At 40.0% G+C, this 10,088-nt stretch overlaps 1 protein-coding gene across 1 annotated transcript in view; it reads left to right on the top strand.

The window, feature by feature from the left end:
* The first annotated feature begins 2,834 nt into the window (after window positions 1-2,834).
* The window catches only part of LOC120436151 (selection and upkeep of intraepithelial T-cells protein 1-like), a 32,458-nt gene continuing 25,204 nt past the window's right edge, over window positions 2,835-10,088 (top strand). The window contains exon 1 of the transcript XR_005610192.1: window positions 2,835-3,151. The gene's annotated coding sequence lies outside the window, so the exon portion shown is untranslated. The remainder of the gene's footprint in view (window positions 3,152-10,088) is intronic.

Raw genomic sequence — 10,088 nt, 5'->3', positions numbered from 1 at the left:
AATGAGTTGCTGGGGAATCATGGTGTTGAATGCTGAACTGAAGTCTATGAACAGCACTCTGACATATGAGTCTCTAGTGTTCAGATGTGTGAGGGCTGAGTGAGGGGCAGTTGAAATTCCATTATCAGTTGAGCGTTTTGACCGGTATGCAAACTCAAATGGATCCAGGTTGGGGGAAAGCGATAATTTGATTTGATGCATGACTAACCGTTGAAAGCACTTCATAATGATGGAGATGAGTTTGACAGGACGATAGTCTTTAAAGCAGGAGGTAGATGACTTCTTGGGTACAGTAATGATGGTGGAGGCTTTGAGGCATGTGGGAACAACGGCCTGACCCTAGTGATGTGTTAAAGATGTCTGTGAAGACATTTGTGAGTTCCACAGCATAGTCCGTCAGTGCTCGTCCAAGGATGTTATCAGGACCTGGAGCTTTGCGTGTACTGATTTTGGCAAGGGATCTCCACACACTGTCTGGGGATTGTGTCACCACGGTCTGCAGAGTGGGCTTGTAGTCTGTGATGGTTTGTATTCCTTGCAACTGCCTCCAAGTATCTCTGCTGTCGCTGAAGCTTTGCTGTAGCTGATGCCACGTGACAGGTTTGCCCTTGCTGTTCTTAGGCTCTGAAGGCTTGCATTTTTCAACCTTAGGAGCATTTAAACCTGACCTTTGAGCCATGGTTTCTGATTGGCCCGGACAGTGATAGTCCTGGTCTCTGTGACATCATCGATGCATTTTGGGATGTAGGCAATAACAGTTTCTGTATATTCCTGAAAGTCTGTGGTGTTATCGTGTGTGGCAGCCTGTGGTGGAAAAGCAGTCTTGCAGTGCCTCTGAGGACCCTTCTGGCCACACCTGTACCTGCTTACAAACTGGTTTGGTGACTTTGACCAGGGGCCTGGGGGAACCCATGGCACACCTAGGTTTCTGCCTGTAGTACTGACCCTTATGCAAAATAGGTGGAATTAAGACACAGTTCCAAAACCAAACACAACTGATCAGTGCAGAGAGTGGTCCTGTTGCTGAGGTTGGGGTGATCCTGTAATATCTTATGAACTACCTCCAACGCTTCCGTGACTGGGATGCAAGTGAAGACAGATGTAACATCTGTCTGTCACTGTACATGTACTGTTTATAAAATTAGTGAAACATAACCTGCACAAACAAAATAATTTGCAGGACAAATGTTTGACATCAATTTTGTTCTATTTGAAGAAGGTAGGGGGGGCAACTTCACTCACATGTGTTTATAAGGTTGGGAAAACCTGCAGTCAGCTGAGACTGAAGAAGTCACTTGGATGAGTGACGAAACATTTCTCCAACTGAAAATGTCCAGATGAACAGAATCAACCTTTTGGGATTTACTTACCTGGACGATCAAGCACGCATCAAGATGTTATTTTATTAAAATTTTTAAAATGATAGCAGCACAAACAAAAATTTTTGCAGCACAAACGTAGCACAAACGTTTAACATCAATTTTGTTTGATTTGGGTAATGTGGGGGGGCTGGTTGACCTTTTGACCTTTACCTTTTCATTAATATCTTTAAAACAGAAGCAGCACAAATGACAATTTTAGCAGCACAAACCAACACAAACATAGCACAACTGATTGACACCAATTTTGTTTGATTCCATTAATATCGGGGGGCTGGTTGATCTTTGATGACCTCTAGAAATTTTTATTATTATCTTTAAAATGATAGCAGCACAAACGAAAATTTTTGCAGCACAAACCAGCACAAACGTAGCACAAACGTTTGATACCACTTTTGTTGGATTTGGGTAATGTGGGGGGGCTGGTTGACCTCTGATGACCTCTAGAAATTTTTATTAATATCTTTAAAATGATAGCAGCACAAACGAAAATTTTTGCAGCACAAACATAGCACAAACGTAGCACAAACGTTCGATTCCACTTTTGTTGGATTTGAAGAAGGTGGGGGGGCCAACTTCACTGACATCTGATATGTAGTCACCTGCCACCAGCAACATTCCTGTAACAAGGTAGAAGCTGCAATCAGTTTTTGGCAGTGACTTTTATATATCCTTTATTTATCCAGTTAAAAAAAATCTTATTGATATTAGATTTTTATTTTTTAAGAGGGATCTGGCCAAGAGGACAGCAGACAGCTATTTACCAACATGCATAAAGATATTACACATATTACACTCGGAAACATTGGAAATCAGTTTTGGCAGGCGAACACTTTTTTGGCACAATGCTGGCAATATTTCAATTATCCGTGTAATTAGCTAAGTAATTCCTAAATACGTGTAGATTAAAGGAAATATTTTTACCTGGATATGATTGTCTCTGATGAGCCTAAGGTACAAAACGTGTGGGCGACGACGATAAGGTTTTTCAAGCTCCTCGAGAAATAAAATTGTCCACACAAAGGAGCGACATTTCTGGGTCCATTTTAAAGTTTTCGCGCTGTAGCGCTGGCGAATGGGAAAAACACGCAAGTAAGGGCGGAGTTGAAGGCTAGGAGGCTGTCCACAGCCCATCTGTTATGTTGGATACTCATTGTTTGTTCAATAAAGGTTCTATGGAGAAAAAAGGGGGCCGTCCACAGCCGCTCACTTCCTGACTACCCGTCCGTCTAAGGACACTACCTTGTGACGTAGGTAGTTAGTGTCCTTGTGAGCATCTGTAACCCTGGTTAAAAGCCTGTTAGTAAAAACAGTCATAAGAAATATATTACAGGTGATAAATAGTCAATAAATAGAACATAATGGTTAAGAAAATTTATTAAAAACATCAGCAATGATATAATTCATGGTATAGTGTTTCATTTGTGTTTAAAAACATGTTAAAAGGTTAAAAAACTTGCTAATTCATGGTGTTTTATGTTAATTAAGGTAAAATGGCTAAAATATGTGTTCAGACTCTTATTGTGAAAGGGTACGCTGCAGCGTGACTCCTGTGATCAGCCACACCCAATCGTGTTGTTCCTTCTTTTTGATGCTGGAGAGGGAGAAATGCAGGTAGTCCTTGCGGAGCTGCTGCCTAAACGAGTGAAAAAATATTAAAAAACAAGCCAGAAGTCTACATAAAGCCATTTTTGTACTCTGGAGAATATATTTTTGTTTTTCCGACCTGTCTTTGCCTTGGTGACGTCGTGAACGTAACCGAACGGGACTTGGTGAGTTCAGAAATTGTATTTTATTTCATGCAAGAAATGTTTTGTTGTATTATATTGCTCATTTCATGCAAATGGAAAGTCAAGGTAGCAGATTTATGCTGTTTTATGTTAAAAAAACGGTGGATTAGTGCTTAACCGACAAACAGGCTGCAGTTCAAAGGCCTTTGAGGGTGTTTCAGCGGCGTCACCTCATTTAAGACTGAATAAGCTGGAAAAAACGGACTTTTACTGTTATTTAAGGGCTACCCGTGTGTTATTTTCAAATGTTTATGCATATTGCTTTGTTGTTATGGTAGGCCATTAAGATTTGGATCGGGAAATGCCGAGCTAGATTCGGAGTTTGATCCGCTGAGCGAGAAACAAGATGGCGAGCCACCCAGGGACCCATTGAACTGTACCGAGCAGGAAAAAAGAAACCGCCCCCTGCTGGACGTTGAACTCTTTCACTAAAAAAAACTGGTAGGATTAATCCATACACCTCTGCAAAAGAACAGTGGACTTTCAAAGCACTGGAAAATCATTCAGAGCAATTCCAGGATTTATAGTTAAAGGACACAGAGACAATTTTCTTTTGTTTGCTTAAGGGATTTGTTCAGAGTTTTGCTGAATTGTTTTCAGTTTTACATTTATTTATTTATTTTTGTAATTTATTTTGGTCAACCTTGCATTTTAATGCTGTAATGGTGTTAATGGAAATGTAAATAATTTAATTTGGGTTAAAACAAAATAAGGAATGGTTGAAATTTAAAGGTGAACTTAGACCAAGATTAAATTAAATCTTGGGCTTAAAAGAACTAAGCTTGATTTAAAGTAACACAGTGTTAATGCAAATAGATCAAAGAATAAACTTGAACTTAGAACTTGAAATGAAAAGACAATAACCTAGGTTGAAAATAACATCCTTTTAAAGCCAAATAAAAGGTTTTGAAATAAAACGGATAAATTAACAGAAATTACTGAACTAAAAAAGGGGAAAGAAAATATCTTCTTTTCCTTAAATGTGAATTTGAATGTTTTATGTAATGTGTGTTAACTGTCTATTCTCTGTCTTTACAAAATAACAAGCCGGCAATTTAAACTTATTTTCTGGTCTGTGGTCTTTATCACTCATTACTACTCTAGTAGTCGAACCTAACTGGTCCTAGTATACTGTAACGACTCCAGAAGTGTTACACATCCTTCCCCTGAATTCGGACACAGCCGTTGAGGAGGTCAGTTTGCCATTTAAATCAGCTGTGTTGGATCAAGGACACATCTAAAACCTGCAGGACACCGGTCCTCGAGGCCTGCAGTTCGACACCTGTGCTGTATAGGCTCTCAGTTGCCGTTAGTGTCGTTAGGTGAACTGGTGATCTAAATTGCCCACAGGTTTGAACATGAGTGTGTGGTTGTCTGTTTCTGTGCATCAGCCCTGTGTCAAGCTGGTGACCTGTCTAGACTGTATCCTGACTGTCGTTCTATGGCAGCTGGGTTAAGATGGCAGCTGGGTTAAGCCTCCATCTACACTGCCATACGAAAATGGCATTTTCAAATGTATCCACTTTGGAGATACTTTCCCCAATCAGACCAGGAGTGACATGTTTAGCTGCATGTTCTCCTTAAATTGCTGGTTGGCTGAGTGGTGTCCCAGAAACGATGTGGACTTTATAGATAATTGGCAAACCTTCTGGAGGAAACCTGGTCTTGTTAGGAGAGACGGCATCCATCCCACTTTGGATGGAGCAGCTCTCATTTCCAGAAATATGGGCCAATTTATTAAACCCCCCAAAATATGACTATCCAGAGTTGGGAACAGGAAGCAGAGTTGCAGTCTTACATGCCCCTCTGCAGCTTCTCTCCTCCTGCTACCCCCCCAAAAACCCATCTCCATAGAGACCGTGTCAGCTCCCAAACAGACAAAAAACAAACTAAAAACCAGCAATAAACAACTTAAACATACAAAATCAAGAAGAAAGAACAATACAGTATCCACATCTGAACCAAAGAGTAAAACAGTGAAATGTGGATTATTAAATATTAGGTCTCTCTCCTCCAAGTCTATGTTAGTACATGACTTAATAATTGATCAACAAATCGATTTACTCTGCCTTACAGAAACCTGGTTGCAGCCGGATGATTATGTTAGTTTAAATGAATCAACACCCCCGAGTCATTCTAACTACCAGAAACCTCGAAGCACAGGCCGAGGGGGCGGTGTGGCAGCAATTTTTCACACCAGCCTATTAATTAACGAAAGACCAAGACAGACTTTTAATTCATTTGAAAGCCTGATGCTTAGCCTTGTCCACCCCAGCTGTAAAACTCAGAAACCAGTCTTACTTGTTATCATGTATCGTCCACCTGGGCCTTACACAGAGTTTCTCTCTGATTTCTCAGACTTTTTATCTGATTTAGTGCTCAGCTCAGATAAAATAATTATTGTGGGTGATTTTAACATCCATGTAGATGCTAAAAATGACAGCCTCAACATGGCATTTAATCTGTTATTAGACTCAATTGGCTTCTCTCAAAATGTAAAAGAACCCACCCACCACTTTAATCACACTCTAGATCTTGTTTTAACAAATGGCATAGAAACTGAACATTTAAGTGTTTCCTGAAAGCCCTCTGCTGTCTGATAATTTCCTGATAACATTTACATTTACAATAATTGATTACACAGCAGTGGAGAGTTGATTATATCACAGTAGATGTCTTTCTGAAAGCGCTGTAACTAAGTTTAAGAATATAATCCACCCACTGTTATCATTTTCAATGCCTTGTACCAACATAGAGCAGAGCAGTTATCTGAACACTACTCCAACAGCGGTCAATTATCTTTTGTTAATAATTTTACCTCTTCACTACGTACGACTCTGGATACTGTAGCTCCTGTGAAAACTAAGGTCTCAGGTCTACTTTTAATGCCATTGACGTTAAGTTAGACTCTTTTTCTCCAATTGATCTTTCTGAGTTAACTTCAATAATTACTTCCTCCAAACCATCAACGTGTCTTTTAGACCCCATTCCTACAAAACTGCTCAAAGAAGTCCTGCCATTAATTAATTCTTCGATCTTAAATATGATCAACCTATCTCTAATAATCGGCTATGTATTACAGGCCTTCAAGGTGGCTGTAGTTAAACCTCTACTCAAAAAGCCATCTCTAGACCCAGAAGTCTTAGCTAATTATAGGCCAATCTCCAACCTTCCTTTCATATCAAAAATCCTTGAAAGAGTAGTTGTTAAACAACTAACAGATCATCTGCAGAGGAATGGCTTATTTGAAGAGTTTCAGTCAGGTTTCAGAGCTCATCACAGCACAGAAACAGCTTTAGTGAAGGTTACAAATGATCTTCTTATGGCCTCTGACAGTGGACTCATCTCTGTGCTTGTCCTGCTAGACCTTAGTGCAGCGTTCGATGCTGTTGATCATAATATCCTATTAGAGCCTATTAGAGCGATTAGAACATGCTGTAGGTATTACAGGTACTGCGCTGCAGTGGATTGTATCATATCTATCTAATAGACTCCAATTTGTACATGTAAATGGACAGTCCTCTTCACACACTAAGGTCAATTATGGTTAGGGCTGCACGATTTTGCATAAAATGAGAATCACGATTTCTTTTGCTTAGAATTGTGATCACGATTCTTTCACGATTTTCTTTTCCAATATAAATATTTATTGCACTTATTAACTGCACATCAACTTTGTAACAGTTGAAACTGAACATAAAAACAATAAATAAACATAAAAACAATAAATGCCTCACATTTTGTGGTTGCTGCAAAATGTTGTAATGCTTGAAATTCCGTTTCCACCGTTGCTCGACACTGCGTGTAGAGAGCAGGTAGTGCAACAATAGAAAAATAGTTGTGGGACGGCACTGTGCAGCGTTTGTCTAGGGTGTTGATCATTTTCGTAAATCCCTTGTTTTGCACAGTGTTGATATATCTTTGGTCAGGTGATGAGTAATAGCCTCCGTAATTTCTTTGTGCCTGCGGGAGTTCGACGTGTATCCGGTTGTTCAGTGATGACGTGACGAATCCTACTTCCGGGCCTAAAGTAGTCTGCGTTTAATATGGCTTTTGTGTTGTTAACATGTTTAATGTTTTGTATTTTCTTCTATTTAATCTCAAAAAGCTCAGAAAACAGTCAGTGATCACTGTTGACCTCCCTCGGCTTTTATTACCGCTAATCATTTATTTAAGCTCAGTTTTTTAAACCTTACGATGTAACTACAGCACAGCCCATGCAGCAGTATATGAATGACTAACCTAGTATTGTGGATGGATTATCTCACTTGTTCTCCTGGCTGAAGTTTAGTCCTTTTACAGCATCCTGTAATGCGATTACATTTGTTCCTGACCACCGAGAACACTCACGTTAACTTTTATCGAGTGGAAAAAAAGTTAGCTTGTTTATATTATGCTAACATAGCTGTGTCGCTAGCGGTCATGTAGCACATCATTATATACCAGCTAGCCAAACTTCAGTAACCCTACAAACGTCACTGCTGTTTAGTTTTCTGTCATCATTTATGTTGGAAGTGATAGCAGAGCTGTACGTTTGAATTTGTTTCCAAAACCCCGCAGTCAGGACATGCTATATTGTATTTAGATAGAAGCTAGCGAGCTAACTTCCTTCCTTCCCCATTAAATGTCATAAATTCCGTTTTCATGGATGCCTGGATGTTAAACTCAATTGTTACACCTGGTAGAGCAGAACACTGATCATTTTATTAAAGATGAAAGACTTTAGACAGTTTTGTCAGTAATGCCACAGTGATCGTTTGATATTTGGACCTGCAGTGGAGTTTAGGCCCAGACACGGCCAGTGACGTCAGACTGAACAACCGGATAGGGAAGCGCTGTATAAGCTTCCCGTTATTGATGTTTGGGTGGTTGGCCGGGACGAATTTTCTCCTGTCACTTTCTCGTCATCCCCGACATGTTCTCCGTTGTTTTTTCCCTGCCAATTTGAGCATCACGGCACAGTTTCTGTAACACGTGGTATAAGGCTATGCCCTTGTCATTTGTTGAGCAGGAAGAGTGAGCGCTTGTTTTCATGCAGATTACGTCCCGGATCAAAATGCGGTACAATGGTCGTCTTTTTTTTTTTTTTTTTTTTTTAAATCGTTGTCATTTGGAAATGAGATCGCGATTTTCTAACGATTAATCGTGCAGACCTACTTGAAATGCTCCCATAAATGGCACTACAGCATGTAAAAATATAATATAAGCTCTGGTGGACTTGGTTCTATGGTAGGTCTTAAAGGGTTAAACAGAACATGGTTATTAAACATATCCTTATGAATAGTAAGGCCAGTTTTCTTATAAAGATGTTCAAGCCGTCGACCTTTAGCTTTCAATAGTCGGAGTTCAGGTGTGTACCAGTGTGCAGAGCGAGAGAAGAGTACAGTTCTGGTTTTTTGTGGAGCAAGAGAATTCAAAATACTACTGAGGCTATGATTATAATAAAATACTAGATCATCTTGAATAGCCAAATTGTTAGGAGACAAGCAGCTAGAGAGAGCAGAAGAAAGTATATCAAGATTTATATTCTTGATATTCCGGAAAGAAATAATACGAGGATTGTTAATTATAGAGAAAGTCATGTGAACATTAAAGGAGAGAAGTAGATGATCCGAGATTAGCAGCTCGTCAGCTGTGCAGTTGGAAGGGGCAAGTCCAGAACAACAGACTAGGTCCAAAGTATGGCCCTTAGTGTGGGTAGGGAAGTTTATAGGGCTGTGCGATATGACCAAAATCTCATATCCCGATAGAAGAATTCTATCTTCCCGATAACGATATAAATCACAAAAATGTAACATTTTATGTAAATTCTGTGAATCTCGGGCAGCTCGACTTGCGGGAAGTGTTTCCAGCTGCGCGTCATGTAGCTAGAGTCATGTGTTTTAACCGATGCATGAAACGATACATTTTTAGACATAAGTTGTAACGGCCGCCGTTTTCTTTGTGAGTGTTTATTACGAGGCGTGCTGCAGGGAAAAGCCTGTTCTAACGTTTGAGTCCAAGGTTTATTTTTTAGCACCTGGCGGCTCTTTTTTTACTTCTCGTCCGTAAATAATCTGCTCTTTCACGTGATTCAGTTTATTTTGAAAAGTCTCAACAGGATCTTGAGTTTTATTGTGAAAGGTTTATGTGGAACATAAACAACCGGACACGCAATGGTGTTACCGTTGTTGTTGCTAACAACAACGCATGAAAACAGGCGCTTGTCGGTCCGTAGTGTGGTTATATTTAATATAAGAGAAAGAGAGAACTTTAAGAAATTAATATAGACACTACAGTGACCATCAGAACGATAAAAAAATATTGCCGTAAACAGTTTATTTTGCAACACCACGAAACAAACGATAGCGTAAAATGAAACGATAGACGTTTTTCTATCGTCATCCGATATATATCGTTATATCGAACAGCCCTAGAAGTTTATGTATTTTTTAAGGCTGAAGCTATCAAAGCAGGATACCTCCTTGGTAAGAGGATGATCACAGTTATCCACATGGACGTTGAAGTCACCCAGCAATATTATATTAGTGGAAACAGTAGCTAGGTTGGTCAGCAGATCAGCAAAGTCACTTATAAAAACAGAATTAAATTTTGGGGGGTGGTAAATGACAGCTATGACAGTTGGAGTGGGTCCTGAAAGTTGACAAACAACAGATTCAAAGGAGCTGTAGGTAGGGACCGACAGTGGCGAGATTTTCCAGTTCTCGTGATAAATTACCGCGAGGCCACCACCACGACCGGACTCGCGAGGTTGGCAGGTGTAAACAAACCCCAGGGGGGTGGAGTCGTTGAGTTGCGAAAAGTCATTGGGCTCTTGCCATGTCTCAGTCAAGCAGAAAAAGTCAAACTTACGGTCTGTTAGGAGATCCTGGATGAGATGTCCTTTGTTTGTAAGCGAACGGATATTAAGCAGGACGAA

The sequence above is a fragment of the Oreochromis aureus genome, linkage group 3 (genome assembly GCF_013358895.1).
Source record: "Oreochromis aureus strain Israel breed Guangdong linkage group 3, ZZ_aureus, whole genome shotgun sequence".
Lineage (NCBI taxonomy): Eukaryota > Metazoa > Chordata > Actinopteri > Cichliformes > Cichlidae > Oreochromis > Oreochromis aureus.
The sequence above is the reverse complement of the archived record's forward strand: the minus strand, read 5'-3'. Positions and strand labels throughout refer to the sequence as shown.